We start from the raw sequence: 19,181 nt of genomic DNA on the forward strand, positions 1-19,181 counted from the left end.
CAGTTTCCAGTTGGTAACCCTTTGTAAGGTGCGCATCGTGCGAAAACATTATCCACAATTAAATACGATCAAGAATTGTTAATTTTAACTTCTTGTCTCTAGTGTCATCTGGTACAATACATTTTACAAGGTGAAAATAAATAGATACAATATAAAAAGATAAGACCACTGTAAAATACACAAATATATAAAAAATTGTCGAAAGCAATCAAAATCTCCTTAACACAATATAAGAACATTGAAATTCAAGGGATTTAAAAAACGTCATAGGTGGCCAAAAAAACATATTTTTTAGAGATACGGAAAGCCAAGGCCTAGCTGGTGAGGTTGTGGCTTAACTTAGTTTTCCACCTCTGAGCCCTGTACCAAAAATGTTGCCACCGCACAAGCAAATATCAATATCAATTGATAATTTATATTCCTACTTGTATTTCCAAAAACTGTCTAACCATTCATCAATTTCTCAACCTGAGAGCCTGATAAGTTTGCTCCCATGTCAAATGAGATTTGACTATCTATGATGAAGGTTTTCATTTGATACAACTTGTGTCTTATTATTGTCTATACGGTTGATAGATGTTAATTTATATACTTCATTGATTTCAAGGGTAGCAACATTTTTCTTGGTACAACTATGATAATGTTTAGAACCCATTTTGAATATGTTGTAATATGAAATATCCTTTTTCCTCTGTTCAGCACTCTGATAACTTTGGGTCATGTTTGAGCTTTACAAAACTCAATCAATAAATACCTTAAATAGCATAAATGAAATAAGTACGAGGAACCCCATTTTCAACATTTCTCACCAACACACACAATGTGTGAAATTACAGGTAGGATGTCTGTCTCTTTACATCACAATGTGCATCCGTTATGTGTATATGTATGAAGGTACATATGTAAGCAACCTAGCTAAAAATCAGCAAAGTGCAGTATTGGGCAAAGAGGCAAGCTAACAGTCAATGAGTGATCAGACAGGTAGTTTTATTCTGGGAGAACTGTACTTGTTATGCATTGAAGTGCAGTATTTTTCTGAGTGATGCATCTTTAACCATTTCCTAAATTGGAAAAGCATTGGACAGTTATGAGGGATGTTGGAAAATGGCCCTGTCTGAAGGGTCACCGCATAGTTTTTGCATTCCTCCTCCTCTTCTTCTGCCCTCATTTGTGTTGACTTTAGGACTCTGAGCACTTTACCACTGCTGACGAGTGCTAAAGTGCATGTGCTCTCTACTCAAAACACAGCATAATTGGTTTACACCTGTTTGGCATATATTCATTTACGTGTAAGTCACTTGTAAAGTGATATACCATATACCCATGGCCAGTAAATTAAATGCTACTAGTGGGCCTGTACCACTAGTTGTGTCACCCATGCAAGTAGGCTTTCAAACCTGTCACAGGCCTGCCATTCCAGGGCATGTGTTTGCAGTTTACTGCCACTGCGACTTGGCATTTAAAATCATTTGCCAAGCCTTAAACTCCCCTTTTATTACATATAGATCTGTCCCAGGGTAAGCATTAGGTATCACTATGGGCGGGTGCTGTGTAACTAAAAGGTAGGACATGCACTTTTAAGTTCTACATTTTCTGGTAGTGACAAACAGCTAAATTTATTTTCACTGCTGTTAGGCCTACTCCTCTCATAGGTAAGCATTGAAAATCCCTCAAAACACTTTTAAGCTGTAATTCCTGAATAGAAAGAAGTAGCTGCATCATGTTTCATATCTTTGGTGGTAAAGTTGGATTTAACATCACTATTTTAGAAATGCCGCTTTTAGACTGGCTGCAGGGAAGTGGTGCTCACTCCACCAGTTTAGAGTGTGCATGTCATTTTGGCCTGCTGTCAGTTCAGTTCAGTTCAAAATCTTTAATCGACTATCAAAAGGGATAGCCATAAAAGTGCAATCATATTGAATTTTAAAAAGGCAAGTTAAAAAGGCAGATACAATCATAATTGTTAAAAATCATTTTGTTTCTTATATTATATCACAAGACCTTCTCACATTATTGGCTTCAGAATAAACATAGCATTATTATAACTAAGAGGAAAATAAACTACAGGTTTTATAATATCATTTCAGTTCTATTCTACTATATTCTGATAATTTTCCTCATGTTAATTGCTTTCAAAATGAACAGGGCATCACCATACATATCAAGGGGGTCACCTAATGTCAACAGGAATTTTATAGCCACTTTATGTGACCTAATATTATGGGTGACAAACAATGGTTTGAGATAAAAACATCTTAAAATTCTGATAAATATGACAAAACAACAAAAAGTGAAATGTGCTCTGTTTACTTTTGTTATCGCACAGGCATAGTACTTCCTCAGGCGGATGAGTCCTCATTTTTGGAAAGGCTACAAGGCGATGAATGATGCCACATCTCAGTCTTACTAGCACAAAGCGGTGCTGGGCATAGGTCACATATGACAAATAATTATTGGCACACGCCTCTAGGCTATAAGATATGTACAAGGCAACAGTAGATGTATTCCTCTCAGCCTTAGATCTCAGATCCAGCCTATATTGTAGATAGGTGTTTCTGGTCTCCTTCTTTGTGTGGGACAATTTTTTTGATGTCCCTGACCATACTGATATTTTGTACATATTTTCTAAAGATGAATTGATGTATATTAGCCACGGAATTTTTAATGCATCGTGCAGTTTAAGACAATCTAAAAAAATGATTTAGTAAAAACAGTTTCTTCCCTTTTCCAAATTAAGTCCCACAACAACAGTTGTCTGGCCAATAAGAGGTCTTCTAAAAACTGAAGACCCGCCTCATAATGTGCAATAGTGTTTGAAGCAGATGGCGGTAAATATAACAAGTGTTTCAGGAAAGAATTGTCTTGCGTTTGTAGGCTTTTTGCACGGCCCCAAAGCCCTGCCCCATAAAGAGTTATACTTGCTCCTTTAGCTTTATATATAGCTACTATCTCATTAGTTGGCCAATTCCCCAGTTTGGAGGAAAATTAAAAAATTCCATGGGTTGCCCTACTCATTTTGGCTCTTGTATTCAAAATATGTTGAGATCAAGAGCTGTTATCTTTGAATATAATACCAATACCAAGATAGCAAAAGGAATTAACGGTATTAATAGGACTATTCTCAATGAAAAAAAATTTGAGGGGTTTAGGTTTGGGCCCATATATCATAGTATATGTTTTAGATTTATTTAAAACCATTTTCCTTTGTATCATGAAAGCTGAGAATGCATCCATTAATCTCTGGAGACCTACTGAAGTTCTTGCTAGGAGAACAGCATAGTACGCGTATAGTAAAAACGGGTATCGGATGACCTGCCACCATGAGGGCATCGGCCTGTATTGTCTGTAAATAATTATCTATCCCATTGATAAATAGAGTGAATAATATTGGTGCTATCAAGCATCCTTGCCATTTCCCCGTCCCACTTTGAATTTGGATGAACATTCCCCCTGTGGGCCAAAACTAACTTGGCTAGTTAGGTTCTCGTACAAATGAGAGAGAAACCCAACAGTCACCCTTGGGGCTTCCATCGAGATTAGGGTAGGCCAGAGCAAATTATGGTCCACCAGGTCAAATGCACTGCTTAGATTGGCAAAGCATAAATACAATTTGCCTGCCTTTGCGGTGGTACACTTGCTGATAAGTAGCTCTAAGTTTGTGCATTGCTCAATGGTCCCTATTCGCTTTCTGAACCCAAACTGCACCAGGGTTAAAACCGAGTATTCCAATGCCCATTCCTCAAGTCTTAACAGCAGGACCCTGCTCCTCACTTTCAAGTAGCCCCGGGCGGAGGCCTCCACTCTGCCAGCAAAGTGTGCGGAGATTTGCCTCCTCCGCATTCCGTGGAGAAGGCAAATCTCCACACACTCCGCAGCATAGTGGAGTTGGCCAGCCCCCGCCTCCACCCCCACTATACTAACAATGAATTCTACATCTAAAAAGTAAATTTAAACCACTTACCTGAACTGCGGTGTCCCCGGGCTGCTCTCCTCCTCTTAGTCGCCGTTTCTGCTAATTCTTGCAAAAACTGCGCATGCACACACGCCCACACATTTCTTGTGAGAAATGCGCATGCCTAGCATAAGCTTTCGGCGTAAAAGTGGCATTAATTGGTTTTCTGAAGCAAGAAGCAAAATGCAACTATGAATTGCACATGCGGCCTAAACATGCATCTTTCTCTTATCTTTAAAGCTTAGCAGATTATGGGTTTTAGTCCTTTCTCATTAGTGCAAATTGATTTCCATTTCTACTTACGGTTAGTACGTATTGGCACAATGAACTTTGTCAGCATTCCATCCATCATATGTTTGCTGTAACACTTTTCGTCCTAAGTGGGATGGGTATGCCCAGACGTGGGTCCCTTGCTCAGTGTGCCACTGGATTCAAGCTTTACAACAAACAATTGATGGACAGAATGCTGACAATGCAGACATTCTCCTCCAGTCAAGAAATCTGGGTTGAATCCATCGTTCTTTTGCCCACTACGCCACCCCAGTTTAGACATGGCCATATGCAAATCAGTCTTGACCCTGTGCCTCATGGGAACAGTCCAGCCCGAACTGCCAAGCCATGTCTTCCCTGGACCGGAATCAAGCATCCTAGGACCGGTTTCTGGCTATCAGCCGTCATCAGCCAGGATAGCTTGACTCCAGTGGCGTAGTGAGCACGGGTCCCACGTCTGGGAATACCCATCCCACTTAGGGCGAAAAGCGTTACAACAAACAATTGATGGACGGAATGCTGACAATGCAGACATTCTCCCCCAGTCAAGAGATCTGGGTTGAATCCATCGTTCTTTTGCCCACTACGCCACCCCAGTTTAGACATGGCCATATGCAAATCAGTCTTGACCCTGTGCCTCATGGGAACAGTCCAGCCCGAACTGCCAAGCCATGTCTTCCCTGGACCGGAATCAAGCATCCTAGGACCGGTTTCTGGCTCTCAGCCGTCATCAGCCAGGATAGCTTGACTCCAGTGGCGTAGTGAGCACGGGTCCCACGTCTGGGAATACCCATCCCACTTAGGGCGAAAAGCGTTACAACAAACAATTGATGGACGGAATGCTGACAATGCAGACATTCTCCCCCAGTCAAGAGATCTGGGTTAAATCCATCGTTCTTTTGCCCACTACACCACCCCAGTGTTGAAGAATGAAAATGAACAAACAATGGCGTTCATCACATCTGATATATATCCTTAAAATCGATTGAACTGTGACATAGGCAGAAAGTGTACAGCTATTGAAATACGTTCTCCACATAAAAAACATGTCCGTAAGTAAAAAGGTGGCATGATAATGTTTAATAGCAATAAATGTGTTCCTCAATTGATTATATAGATCAGAGTTGGGGATTAAACGAGGCCTCAACACCACAGATGGAACAGGGTAATAAAGACTCCTCTTGTACACTTTGTGCTGCTTTGAAGAAATGTGTTTGACTCGGGTCTGGTCTAATTATTGAGCGCTGTGTAAAGACAGGCTCGCAAGACCAGCATGTAGGTGGGGGCGGGGGGCGGAGGTTGTGACAGCCCAGAACAGCGCAGGGGGAGAAGGGGGCTCCGGAGAAAAGGGGATTAACGGCGGACTCCAAAGGCTGCACCTCCTTACTTTGTTCCCATAAGGTGTAATTTGAAAATATAGTTAATGATGGGGTGCACATAAACGCTCCTGCATCCGCCGCTAAAAGATGCAAACTGCCAAGCAGATCAATGAAATTTGAAGAGAAAATCGGAGCGGTGCACCACCAGATTGTTATTTTTATATCACACCCATTGGTCAGTTGTTTGATTAGAAAAAGTCTTTATTTTAATTGTCCAACAATAGTATAGTCTCAGCCAATGCGTTTCATTCAAATTGAACTTCGTCAGGGCATGTGTTAAGGTGAGAATATATTCCAAAGTTTTAGCAATCGTCTGTGTTAATAAATATCCGTCTCAAGAGGAGCAGTATTACTAGCGTCGTATTTCCAGAATAATCCTTATTGCAATCTCAGTGCCTCCTTGATAAGAGCACTGTACACGATTCTGAGTATCGTCAAAGGTCCATACTCTCCCCTCAAAGTATCCGCTCTTAGGTGCACCATTATTTCTAATTACACAGTCAAATTACAAGCGATGGCCTTGAATGGCAGGTGCACGATGGTGAAAGGCTGAAATGGAAAGAATGTATAATGAAACTTACCTCTGAGTGGAAGAAGGAAGCTCTTTTAAAATCAATGCTTTCGATGCCATATTAGCAACGAACGCTGCAGCATGATTCTCTTCAGGCCAGCACTGGACGAAAAGGGCAGAGAGAAAGGGATGGCCTCCTCCCACCCTGCTCTGTCTCACACACTGCGCCAGAGGCCACACGTTGCGTAACTACTTCCGCATCCCTAAAGCAATCCAGATGCTGCTCCTGCTGTTTCAGCAGCGTCTGGATTGCCTGGGGCAGGGAACCTAAACGCTCGTTCCTGAGCCCGGGGTCTGTGGCTGTGAGTCACCCGGGCTTCAGTAAGTGCAAGGGAAGAGACTCTGAGCCGGCATCTAGTGGGTATGTCGGGCTGGCCGGAAATAAACAGCTGTCCAAACAGACATGCGCCTTTGGGCGACTCTGGGGTGGTGTTTTTCAATATTGTGAAGCCCTGCCCCCTCAGGCCCGCACTGTTTTCTCGAGGGACATGCCTCATGTCTTGATATTGCAACCGGCACGAGGCAAAATCCAAACTATTTAAACTGTTTAGGACTTTACACACATTTAATTGGGGGGCCACGGGGACCAAAATATGAGTGGGGCAATGCCCCAGCGCCCTAAGGGAGGCACCGCCCCTTTTTGCCACTCATCTCCCCTCTTTCTAATTTTTAACAAATAACATCTGATCACTTATCATTTAGGCTATCATTTGACCATTTGTTAATGATTTTTACAGATAGCTAAAGGCATAAAAGCATTTTCTTCTGACTGTATTTTTAAATGTGGAAAAAACTGAAAAAAGTATTTTCTCAATTCAATTTCTATGTGGTTAACTCCAGTTTTCTCTCCGTCCTATAATGGAGAGGAGACCCTATATGAGGCTGAGCTCTACCCAGTGAGCAGTCCGTCCACAACCTCCCAGATGTAAGCTTTCTACTAGGCCTAGGAAAACCTTAATTATGGCTCTAGGGTGGTGCAATGGGTGCCATCACACTGGGCGCTGACTTTGGATGGGGGCGTCATCTTTTGAAAGTATATTATCATTTTAAAAGCGCCTGCTACCACGTCCCTGGCCTCCAGCACTTTTCAGGCATCAATAAAAATGTCAAGATAACTCCAGTGATTAATCGTCTTCCTGGAAAGAGACTAGAAGTTTGTCTAGTGGAAGTTTTGCCTCATCCTAAGGTAGCGCAAGGGGGAAAATGCCTACTGCTAAGAATGTGTACCATGCAGATAACAAATTGTAGATAATGTAAATAGGTCAGTGGGTTACTGCTTCTGTGTGAGAGCTCCTTTTGTTACTTGTCGTTTGTAAGTCAAAATCCTATGATAGAACATTGAGCTATCAACTGTCATCATAGAGCTGCATGCAAACTGCAAGGTATATGCTCGAGCTATATATTTTTTGCCTAGTCTTTCATTATCCTAATCTTGCCAAAAGGGTTCATTTGGGTGGAAAACAATTCTTATTATTAAAGAGATCCCCTAACAATGATGTTATGCTTTAAATTCTGAATTTGTGCTTTTCCAGAATAAGGACTCTTAAACTATATTGCCTACCAGTATCAATGACATGTCACTCCTACACTGCACCTTGTAGTCCTGTCTGATGTAACATTTCCTATACACTGATGTACACACATATGATTGTCTCTGTGCAATGTGTGTGTGATGTACAGTGATCTGACACCATACACTGGTTTGAGTGGTGCTGTAAAACTAAATGAATCTGAGAGACATTGTTTATGGAGACTAGAGGGGCACTGTTAAAGGGTGCTAGTGAGGGAATCCGTGGCAGAGGTGGTCATTAGGGGGCACCAACTAACATAGTCGCACAGGTAACCACCAGTGTTTAAGCTGGCCCTGGTTACGGCAGAGTAAGTTGAGCAATGTAAGTAATCATGCACTACTATTGTGATTTGAAATGACACAATTATGCCAGCTTGTGTAATTAAGAGTAATTTGGGACAGCAACCCTACCACAGGAACAACAAACTAAGATAGAGTGAGCTGTTGCTGGTTAATGCTGTTTGTGTCCTGTAGCAGTTAGTGATATTTTCTTCACTTTGGATCTGAGGGTGCACTCCGCACTAAGAAAATAATGCAAAGTTATTCTTCTCAAGTAATTACGCATAATTATGAGTAAGTTTATGGTTATTATGCGAGAGAGAATTACACCAGTTCTGCCCACCCCTACTTTCTTCATGCAGGACAATCATCTATATGTCTCAGGTAGCCATGCATGAGGGTCGGTGGGTGTCATTTCTTTCAACAACAGTTATCTGTGGCAAAGTTATATTTGTGAAATTGGGGCAGCCCAGTGTAGCGTCTCCACCCACCCGCAAACCCTTCCAAAGTTAACAGAGAGGCACACATGTGTCACAGATAACCTACACAAACGTCTTCAGGACCATTAGCATCTCTGGGTGACAAAGGAGGACAATGTAAGGTACCTTTCCATGGTCATGCAGCTGTTACATGACCTCTCACAAAAGAACACATCTAATTCTGCAGGGCGAATCAGGCACCTTAATCATCTTGAGGTCACCGAGCACCTGTGGGATCCATACCCTTATTTTTATGTGAAGAGACCTGTTACCCATGCCTTGAAAACATTAGGTGTATTTGTAGTATTTTCAAACCTACAAAATTAGTCAAACCTATTTTGAAATATTTTAGGTGTCAATTTAAGGTGGACATGCAATGAGAATGTTTGTGAATACTCCATAAAAAAAGACCCCCATCCCCAAGAAGCTGTTATATTTCTGTTAGGTGTTTGGTTTGTCCCAAGATTGTGTTGCATTTTCCACTTTTTAACACAGTTTGCTAGGTCTGTTATCCACGAGGATTGAGGAGTCCTCAAATAGCAGAGCTGGTGCTTCTTAGGAATACTACTGATATTTCTTAAGATTGCAGAGGCCTTCAATCAGTCTTCCCACTCTGAAGTATCTAGAGGAGTAGCCCACTTGATCCCTTTGACCTAGTCCTAGCTGAGGGCAGCCTTCGTAGTAGTTTGGGGTGCAATCACAGCATATATAAGCAATGGCTACTAACCTTGTTGTTTAAAATCAGTGATGCAGTGACTTTGGGCAAACAGAACCATTTTGCTTTCATTTTCATTTATTAATGAGGATGGTCATGAACATTAGGTCACAGGTTTTCCGTGGACAATTGCCATCATCGGAAGGGCAGTAGGTGTCCTTCTCAAAAATAACTCTCTGGTAATAAACCCTGCTGCAACCTGGCTGGCTAGAATTACAAACTAACAGGATCCTAAGATTTTCTTTTGCTGTGGGTGGGAACCTAACTGGAAATAGAAAACAATAATTGCTCGGAAGTAACCTCTTTACTAAATTTTAGAGATGTAGATAGGTTCCTGCAAGGTCTAAGAATTGTTATCATACCAAGTTATGAGAACCAACACCGAAGGTAATGGGGGATGGTCAAACAATAGAATAGTAGAATTAGTAGTGAAATATGCTTTGATTGATATGAAGTCTATAAAATAGGAGAAACGTACATTAATTGAGCAATTACCTACATACTAACCCTGGGCTGAGTTCACGGAGTTCCGCTCCTCCGCGAAGTGGAAAAAAAACTCTGCCGCACTACGCGGAGCTCTGCAAGCAGCGAAGTGCGATGTCATTCACAGCCATTTGCAGTGCCGAATGCTTGTCCGCACTGTGCAATCATCGCGAACAGCATCATGCACAGCGCAAACGGGCGCGGCTTTCCTTTCTGGCGCTCGAGTAGATTTTTACTCAAGCTGCAGCTTTCTCAACACGAATGAACAGTTTCTCAAAGTGAGCGATCGCGAGCAGATGGGACCACTCGCAATAAGAAATCTGCCCCCCCCGAGTTGAGAACTCTCGCCAACTTGATGTTCATGATCGCGAATGAGGAAAAATTTCGCCGGTAGGTGGATTTTCCTCACTCGCGCTCGCCAACATGACGTTGACGAACGCAAGCAAGGGAAAAAAACTCCGCTCCGCAACGCGAAGCAGATTTGGAAAACTCTGCAAACTCCGCCTGCGGAGCGAAGTTCTCACCCAGGGTTACTACATACTAGAAAAAGATACAGTAGTGGCATTTTGTGAAGCAATTAATAGAAAACTGACAAACTATAGAAGAAGAGATCAACGCAAATAAAAGATGGAAGGTTATCTGTAACAAACTGAAATTCAAGGGCAATATTTCACCTTCGCTAAACATTTTAATATTTTAATACATTAAACCCTAATCAACTTCAAGAAGAACTCTTAACAACATTTCAAGTTCAGATATTTATAGCCTGTAAAACAAGGCACTTTTTAGATGAAGTTTGTCATTTAAGGCAGGACCTTAAACCAGAAGCTCATTGCTGTGGCTGACAAAAGTAGGAGGATTAGGAAGACGAGGAAGACAAACTCTACCAGTTGTTATATGGTTACATAGTCCTAGGGAGATGAACACCACAATTTTACATGTTCACATTTAAAGTTGATATCTTTCTTAAATGTTGACTGTTGACACACATTTGCATGCGCACACATATAGGATAAGATTCACTGGAATGTAGTTGCTTACATTTACACTTCTTCGTACTCATATTATCACAACCTTGAACATTCTGTACCAGGTTTAAGTTCACTGTGCAAAATGATGTTTGTTGTTGTCCACTCTAAAACAGCCCTGCAGGGGTAGAATCAATAATGACGGTCTGACTGGGACTCCGATATGGAAACACGGATGAAGTTGATTATATCAACAACACCAATCCTTTGTTTAGGGGTAAGAGCATTTCTCTGTCACTGCTGAGGGCACCTCATGCCAGAATTCCAGCCCACCTAATCCCATTTACCTTCCTTTGAAAGATGATGGCCTGCTCTGCACAAGACCGAGAACCTAGATGAAACATACCCACAGGTAACTGGGGAGTTAGATCACCCTGGGGTACTCTGGCAGATTCATATCCCCTAAATCCACTAGGTTAGGAAAAGGTAGCTAGGAGTATAGATGTGATTATACATGGATACTTATAATCAAAGTAACAACAAAATGGTTGAAATGTTAATCTTCTTTACGATTCTAGTAATGCTGATTACTCTGTTCTGTTTTCTTACATTAATCATTGCAGCACACGTATTTTACACAGGAATCACAATGCTTCAATAAATAATTGAAAAGCTAATGAGAGTATTTCTTGTTTCTCTCTTTTGACATGCAGATCAGGGACCGATCTGATCTCACTATTTTTTGGGAGAATCAGAGTTGTCATGTTCTGAGGTTGCACATGCCCTCCGTACCTTGTAAGGTTTAGAGGCCAGAGGCTGCACTGTGAGCTATCCAGGATTAAGGCCAACATATCCTGATGGTGTGCGTGGAGTCAGACTTAGACAGTTTTGACATGTATGTTGTCCAAGCGCATCGTTTGACTGATATAGTATGAACCATATGACACAGTGTCCAGCTGCAAACAAGCAGAAAGGGCCGGTACCACAGAGAAAGAAGATGTGTGATTAGGGACAAAAAAAGTATAGAAATGTAGTAAGTGGTTGAGGGAATTTCAAGATACGCGCTTCGGAGCCTGGGAAAAGAAAAAAATTGGGTGGCTCTGGAAGCTTCAACCTCTTGGGAGTTTGTTTTGAAAGGAGAGAAGGGGGAGAAGGAGGAAAAGGAGTAGGATGGGGGTTGTAAGGGTTCAGCCACTACTTCTGAAAATGCAAACACTACAGTGAAGAAATTATCACCTTTTCAACCCAAGGCCAGGAAAAGATATTAATAAAGAAACGTACTCCGGGGCTAAAGGTAAAAATCACTCCATCCCTTAAGACCTATTTCAAAGTTTTACCTAAAACGATAATTTTTGGTGATAGTAAAATGGCAGGTACAAATAGACATCAAGAGAATGATATAACAAAACAGGTGACAACTCCTGAAGGCCCAGAAGGGTTAGGTAAGACAGATTAGGGGAAAGATGTGTCCCCAAACAGGTATCAAGTCTTAACTACACTCCCCCCTGATGATTGCGGGGGTAAGCAACAACCTGTAGGAAAGTCAAAAGGCCTAGATTCCAACACTAAGGACCCTGAGCAGAACCTAAGGTATTTTGAGAAGAAGGACACATCTGTCGGATCACTTTTAGTAGCCTTATCTGGTGAAATCAAAAAAAGATTAGAGATATCAGAGCTAAATAAGATGGAGATAAAAAATTGCTTGTGAAGCTATGGACAGGAAGATAGACGATCTCAGTAACAGAACAACAATGTTAGAAGGTGAGTTTAAAGAGCTATGGAAAATTGTGCAGGCAAACTGTGCTGAAATAGATAAATTAAAATCAGTGGAAAGAGAGCAACAAGACAGAGTCGAAAGACTGGAAAATCTTCTGAGACGGAACAAATTGAAAATCTTGAAAGTTCTGGAAGGTAGAGAGGGGGATAACATAAAAGCTTACATAGTCAAACTGATCCAGAATGAGCTACAGATGGAAGAGTCAGAAGAAGAGATTGCAAAAGACCTACAGCGGGTACATAGAGATCATTTCATACTAATAGGTCCAAGCCCAGGAAAATTCTACAAAATTTTTTAACATAAACGCTGAAATTCTATCTAAGGCATTGGACATGAAATCAATCGAGGTAGACGGGATTAAATATGAGTTTAGGTCAGATGTTTCTATTGCTACCTCCAATAGGCAATGGGAGCTGGGGCAAAGGATTGATACATTTAAAAGATTGGGTACTTCAGTCCAGCTGAGATTTCCGGCATTTCTGAAGGTGATGTTAAATAATAAGATGTACATCTTCCATTCAGGTGAAAAGGTGTATGACTTCATCAAGAGCCTACAACCCGGAGGCTAGTTCCCCTCAATAGGATGGAGGCAATTTCTTCCTTCCTATTATCTTTACAGTCACGTCTACAGTACTATGGATTGGGCATGAAAAATTACCCTAATCTTAGGGTGTTTAAATAAATTTAACAATCATGCTAAAAAAAAAAAATAATAATAATTCACTCATGTATAAATGTATTAGCTTTACATGTTCGTTCTGGGGGGGATACCCATAAGGCCATGAGCCATGAAGAGTTAGGGAAGGGTTTTCTGTGACAGGGAGGGAGTTAGGGAAGCACTGGATGGGAAGCAGCGGGAGGAAAAAGAAAAAAAGATCCTCTAAAGCCTCTAAAATGCAGACGCGGTGCTTGCTTTCAGCTTCTAAGGGGATCGGTGAGAAACAAGAGAATATAATAAAAATTCTTCCGTGGATTGTTAATGGCCTTAGGTTACAGGAAAGATGAACAAGAATATTACAATACTTAAAAGACTGTACGGCCCAGATTATCATAGTACAGGAGACGCACTTGACAGAGAAGGAGGATTTGAAGTTATTCAAGCCCAAAAAGTGGATCCCCCAAGCAGTATGCACAACCCAATCAGCCTTAACAAAGGGGGTGGTGATTCTAGTGAAAGCTGGAAGATGGCTTGTGGTTAAATTTAAGATGTTAGGTCATGGTTTCACTCTAGCGCGATAATACGGCCCAAATCAAGACAATGTCTCTCCCTTAGGCGAATTGCTGGCTGAATAAGTAAACTCATCAGATCCCATCATCATGGTAGGAGATTTTAATGCTTTTCTAGATAATACCCTAGATAGATCTTCCCATAGTAGAACACTTGTAAATCCTAAAATGTCAGGGCTTATCAAGCAAATGATGGATCAGCTGGGGCTGTGTGATATATGGCGTCAGAAGGCAGGGCCACAAAAAGGTCAGTCACCTGGCTCACTTTGAATATAGCGAGGGATGCAGCAAGCTGTTGGTTTGGAAGGCCAAAAGGGAGCAGGTTAGAAATAGATTAGTCCAGGTCAAATGTGAACACACAGGAGCATTAATTAGAGATAAAAAAGGTATTGAGCAAGCCTTCCACAGTTATTATAGTAAAGTCTACAAAGGAGAGCTAAAACCCACTGAAGAAGAGGTGGAAGAATGGTTACGGCAAAGTTGCATTAACCCTCTTTCATCAGATAAGAGTAGGCACTTGAATGGGGAGATTTATGCGGAGGAAGTAGATCTTGCAATAAGACAGGGCAAGAGGGGGAAGGCTACCGGACCCGATTACTTGACCCATGACGTTTACAAAACTTTGGTAAATGTACTAACACCTATTATAATTAAAATCTTTAATGACCTTTATGTTGAAAGGGCCGAAATGCCTGCCTTGTGGAAGGATACTACTATCTCGCTAATTTTGAAGCCAGGAAAGTGCTCCAAAAATTGCATCTCCTATCAGCCAATATCCCTTTTAAATTGTGACTATAAGATCTTTGCAAAAATCTTGGCCGATAGATTAAATGGGTCAATGGCGGATCTGGTGCATGTAGACCAAAAAGGGTTTATACGTGTTAGATCCCTGTAAGAGCAGACCTATACATTGATAGGCTCTATAGACCTGGCGACTGTTTATGAGCTCCCGCTTGCTGTGGTAGCATTGGATGCCACTAAAGCATTTGACCGGGTTAACTGGGTTTATCTACAAGGTGTGGCAAAGACTCTAAATGTTGGGCTAAATTTCTGTAGGCCTCTGGTGGGTTTTTATGCGGCGCCAAAAGCTAGAGTCCTGGTCAATGGCTCCTTGACTGATCCTGTTCTTCTCACCAGGGGAATGAGACAAGGCTGTCCCTTATCACCGCTCTTATTCAACCTTTACATTGAGCACCTAGCCAGAAAAATCAGGGAGGATCTGGGCATTGTACTTTTTCAATACGATGTTTGGAATAAGAAACTGGGCCTATACGCTGATGACATCCTTATTTATACAACCAACCTACAAAATACCTTGAGTCGAACAATGACCTTGGCGGCAGACTTTGGAAACATTTCGGGTTATGATATTAACAGGAACAAGATGGAGGTTATGTCTTGGAATTTGGAAGTACGAGATGCCGCTAGTAGAGGTGAAATGAGATATTTTGAAGTCAAGTTCAAGTTTATTTATTTATGATCTTGGAACTCCAAAGAGATCCACATAAACTGAAAGGCCAACAACATATATATAACAAAAAATTGTGCAGCAAGGTTTCTACAATCATAAGTGAAATACAAAACATTAAAATACTTTATTCAATAGGAAAAATTAAAATATCTTTTATGCCCTTAATACTATACAACATCAGGCAAAACCAAAGTTAATAATTGCATCCTTCATTTAATGTACGTTAATACAAATTCAAAAAACACTTAAAAAAGTAGAAAATCCTATGACAAAACATTTCATTTGGTGGCTCATAAATAGAATCAGTTAGCGCAGAGGCCGAAAGAATAGATAATTGTAGACAAATTGGTCTCATCCATTTACGCCAACACAGTGATAAAGCGGGGCAAATAAATAGAACATGATTAACATCTTGAATGGAATTATTACACAGATTACAAATCAGAGAATAACCATACCATTTAGATAGTACGATATTTAAAGGAAGCATACCCTGCCTCAATAATAGCCAAAAGCGGCGCACTCCATGGGGCAGGTTCCAGGAAATATAAGCCTGTACTTTTTTATCACACAGTAGTCTATGGCCGGGTGTATACCCCTCTTTAAGATACAAGCTTCCCTATCCCTAGTGAAGCTTAATTCCCAAGTGGCCTGCTTCAAAGTGGCCCTTAGTTGATATGGCATTAGGGTGAAATGCAAAAACTCATCCAGTTGTAGCAAATCAACCGCAGTTCCAAAATATTTAAGAATTAATGACTGCTCCTTTAAACTTTCTAATATTTCTTTCTGAATTAAAAATCTTAATGTGCCAGGATCACCCTTTACCAGACTTATAACCCATCGCACTATCTCCACAAGACCCTGTACCCAACTACTTCTTAAGCCAAATTCTAACTTTAGTGCAGCCACGAGGCAAGCAGAGTTGACTGAAGCTAAGCTCCTTAACATTTTGCCCTCTGTTGTATTAAAAAAAAAAAAATTCTACATCAAGCCATTCAATACCATACAACAGTGAAGCAGGAATTTTTGCATGAAAGACCTCTAAAAAAAGTGCAAAGTGTCTTTTTCCAGTAGATCTATAGAGGGAGTCCAAGCTTTTCCCCTGTATAGTAGCTTTACGGATGTTATTTTCTATATGGGCTTTGTCACTTAGGTTGCCACACATTGTTTTTCCCAAGAAAACATAAGATTTTACAAATTCCAGTTTTTGGCCACCCACAGACCATACAAAATTACCATTCTGCAACTTTTTTCTTCCGTGCATGCACATGATTTTACTTTTAGATATATTAATCTTTAGATAGTGGACCTCTGCATATTTTTGTAGTGCCTGCAGACGACTATTTAATCACCTAGGTGTTAGATCTAATATTATTATGTCGTCTGCAAAAAGTAAACAAACAATCGGTTTTCTCCCCAGTAACGGGGCAATGCCCTCACTTTGAGCCAATTCGTGAGGAAGGTCAGAGATATATAGGGAGAAAAGAAGAGGAGCCAATAAACATCCTTATTTTAGGCCATTTGCAGTAGGGATGGTTTGGGAGGAAGACCTCTTTCCCCTCTCATTAGGACTCTGTACCAAGTGTCCGTATGAAGAGCATGAACTAACTCCAAGAGGATGACCGGCATACCCAGGTCCGACAGATTTCTCCACAGCAGGAGGCGATCTACTTTATCGAATGCTGTGGAGAAATCTATAAAGGCTGTATACTCCCTTTCTCCTCTAACTTTAACTTATTTTTCGTTTATTACCTGTAGTGCAGTTAGGTTATCAATTGTTCCAAGCTTTATCCTAAACCCGGTTTGTTCCAACGGTAAAATTTTATCCGCATTCACCCAATAATTTATTTGTATCAAGAGGCATTTAGCAAAAACTTTACCCACTGCGTCAAGAAGTGTAATTTGACGATAGTTGTGTGGGGCATCTCGATCTCCTTTCTTAAACAGAGAGACTAATATACTCCCCTTCCAAAAGTGGGGAACCATTTTGTTTGCATAGCAATACTTGAACACCGGATAAAGAATTTTACTCCACAGTATAATATTTTGTTTTAAAACTGTGATGGGTAATTCATTGGGGCCCATTACTCTGGAAGAGCGCATCCCCCTGATCGCCATTTCAATTTCTTTTTCAGATGGAGATCCATACGATGAGGGGTCTTCCTTTGGTGTGATATACTTAATTGCCATTGCATTATATGCATATAAATCCTGAATAAATCTAACCCATTTATGCTCCCCTATGACCACAGGGAGTGGTCGAGATCAAGCTCCACATCCCTCTCCGATAAGAGACCAAAATGTTCTTACTTGGCCTCTAAAGGCTGCTTCTCTCAGTTTGATCCAACTATTATCTTCTCTCTCTTTTCTGAAATTAACCTTTACCCGAGTCCTCCTCCTTTTTAGTTATAGTATTCCACGATATCTTTCCGTTGAATAATTCAAGTACTGTTCCCTAACTAGTTTTTTTATTTAGAGATTAAATGGTTGGAAGGGTCTGCTTTATTACTTTTTCTTTGATTCGACTTCTTTGCAATTTCTATCGCTTTATTCATAAATGCGTTAAAACAGGCAATTTCTGTTCTATACCAGCAAGGCAAGTTCTCTACAGTGACCTCTAAGACACTGTCAAGGCCCAGGATGGCTTTGTTATTCCAATGACATCTCCCTGTTTTCTTAACAAAACTAACAGATTCACCTTGTAATGTCCATGGATCATGCAAAAACAAATTTAAATTTATGGTAAGAGTTAGAATTTTGTGGTCAATACAGGAAGAATTAGAGACCTTTAGATCTTTTAATAAGGAGAAGGAGGTACTTCCCACTACCACATAGTCTACGATAGGTTCTCTACTATATGTTTTACAAGTAAAGGTGGCTGGTGTATCCGAAGGAAATCCTCCATTTACTATAATGCCATCAACCTTCATTAATTCATCAAAAAGCATTTTCCCTCTCTTATTTGTTCTAATATTTTGTGGAGAGAGTGCTTGTGGGATATGCAGAGATTCTTCTCTTTCTCTATTTCGGAAGATGTCAAAAGTAGAGTTAGAAATTTTACAATTCAGATCCCCCACCAGAACTATATGAGGGGACAGTTCTACATCATTGACTTTTTTAATGTAGGAAAAAACCACCTTTAGGAGAACATCATGAGCAGCATCTGGCGGAATATAAGCATTTATCAACATTAGTGGTGGACTTTTTACAATATTATCAAGATTATACAATGTTACTGCCAAAAAAAAGATTACTAGGATCTTTATAGTAATCGTAATTCCATTTTATCTTATTTGACAGTAGGCAGGCCACCCCTCCCTTTGCATATACCCTCATGGATGGGGTTGCTTTGCAGTCTAAAGTAAAAAAATCCTTACATAGCAGTTCATCTCTACACCAGGTCTCCTGAAGACAAATCATGTTTGCTTCTATCGCGCATAGATATTGTAACTTCTCCCTACTATTCTTTATTCCTGCAGCATTCCAAAATATTATGTTTAATTCATTGCTAGAAGGATGGCTGTTGTAGTTGTTTACTGTTGGAGCTGCTTGATAGTACAATGGGTAACCAGTTCCATTTTGGACTCTCTTCATTAGAATTCCATTTAAAGGAAAAAGGGGGGCAATCTTTAAGTTTCACTTGTCTACCATTGTTTGTAATACAAATTTTTAATTCTGCTGTTTCATACTAGCAATCTCTACTATCTAAAGGTGAGTGAGTTGACAGAGACCTATTATCGAGGGCTCTATTTCGGGGTATCTCAAAGAATGGAATGACATCAATCCCCCTGCTTTGCAGGCCTTCTGACCATTGTAATATAAGGTTTGCAATAATTTTGGAATTAAACCTAACCCTCGACTTATAACCAATTTATGTATTTAAGATGGAGACTAAACTTATATCACTAATTTGTATAAGTTTCAAACTTTCAATCTCCAAAAGGCATTTAAGAAGTGAAGTCCTATTTAATATTAAATATGTATCAAACAGAGGAATAAAATCTAACTGGAGTGTGTCCAGACTTTCCCAGAGGCGTTCA

Source organism: Triturus cristatus, chromosome 7 (assembly GCF_964204655.1).
Source record: "Triturus cristatus chromosome 7, aTriCri1.1, whole genome shotgun sequence".
In the NCBI taxonomy this organism is placed as follows: domain Eukaryota; kingdom Metazoa; phylum Chordata; class Amphibia; order Caudata; family Salamandridae; genus Triturus; species Triturus cristatus.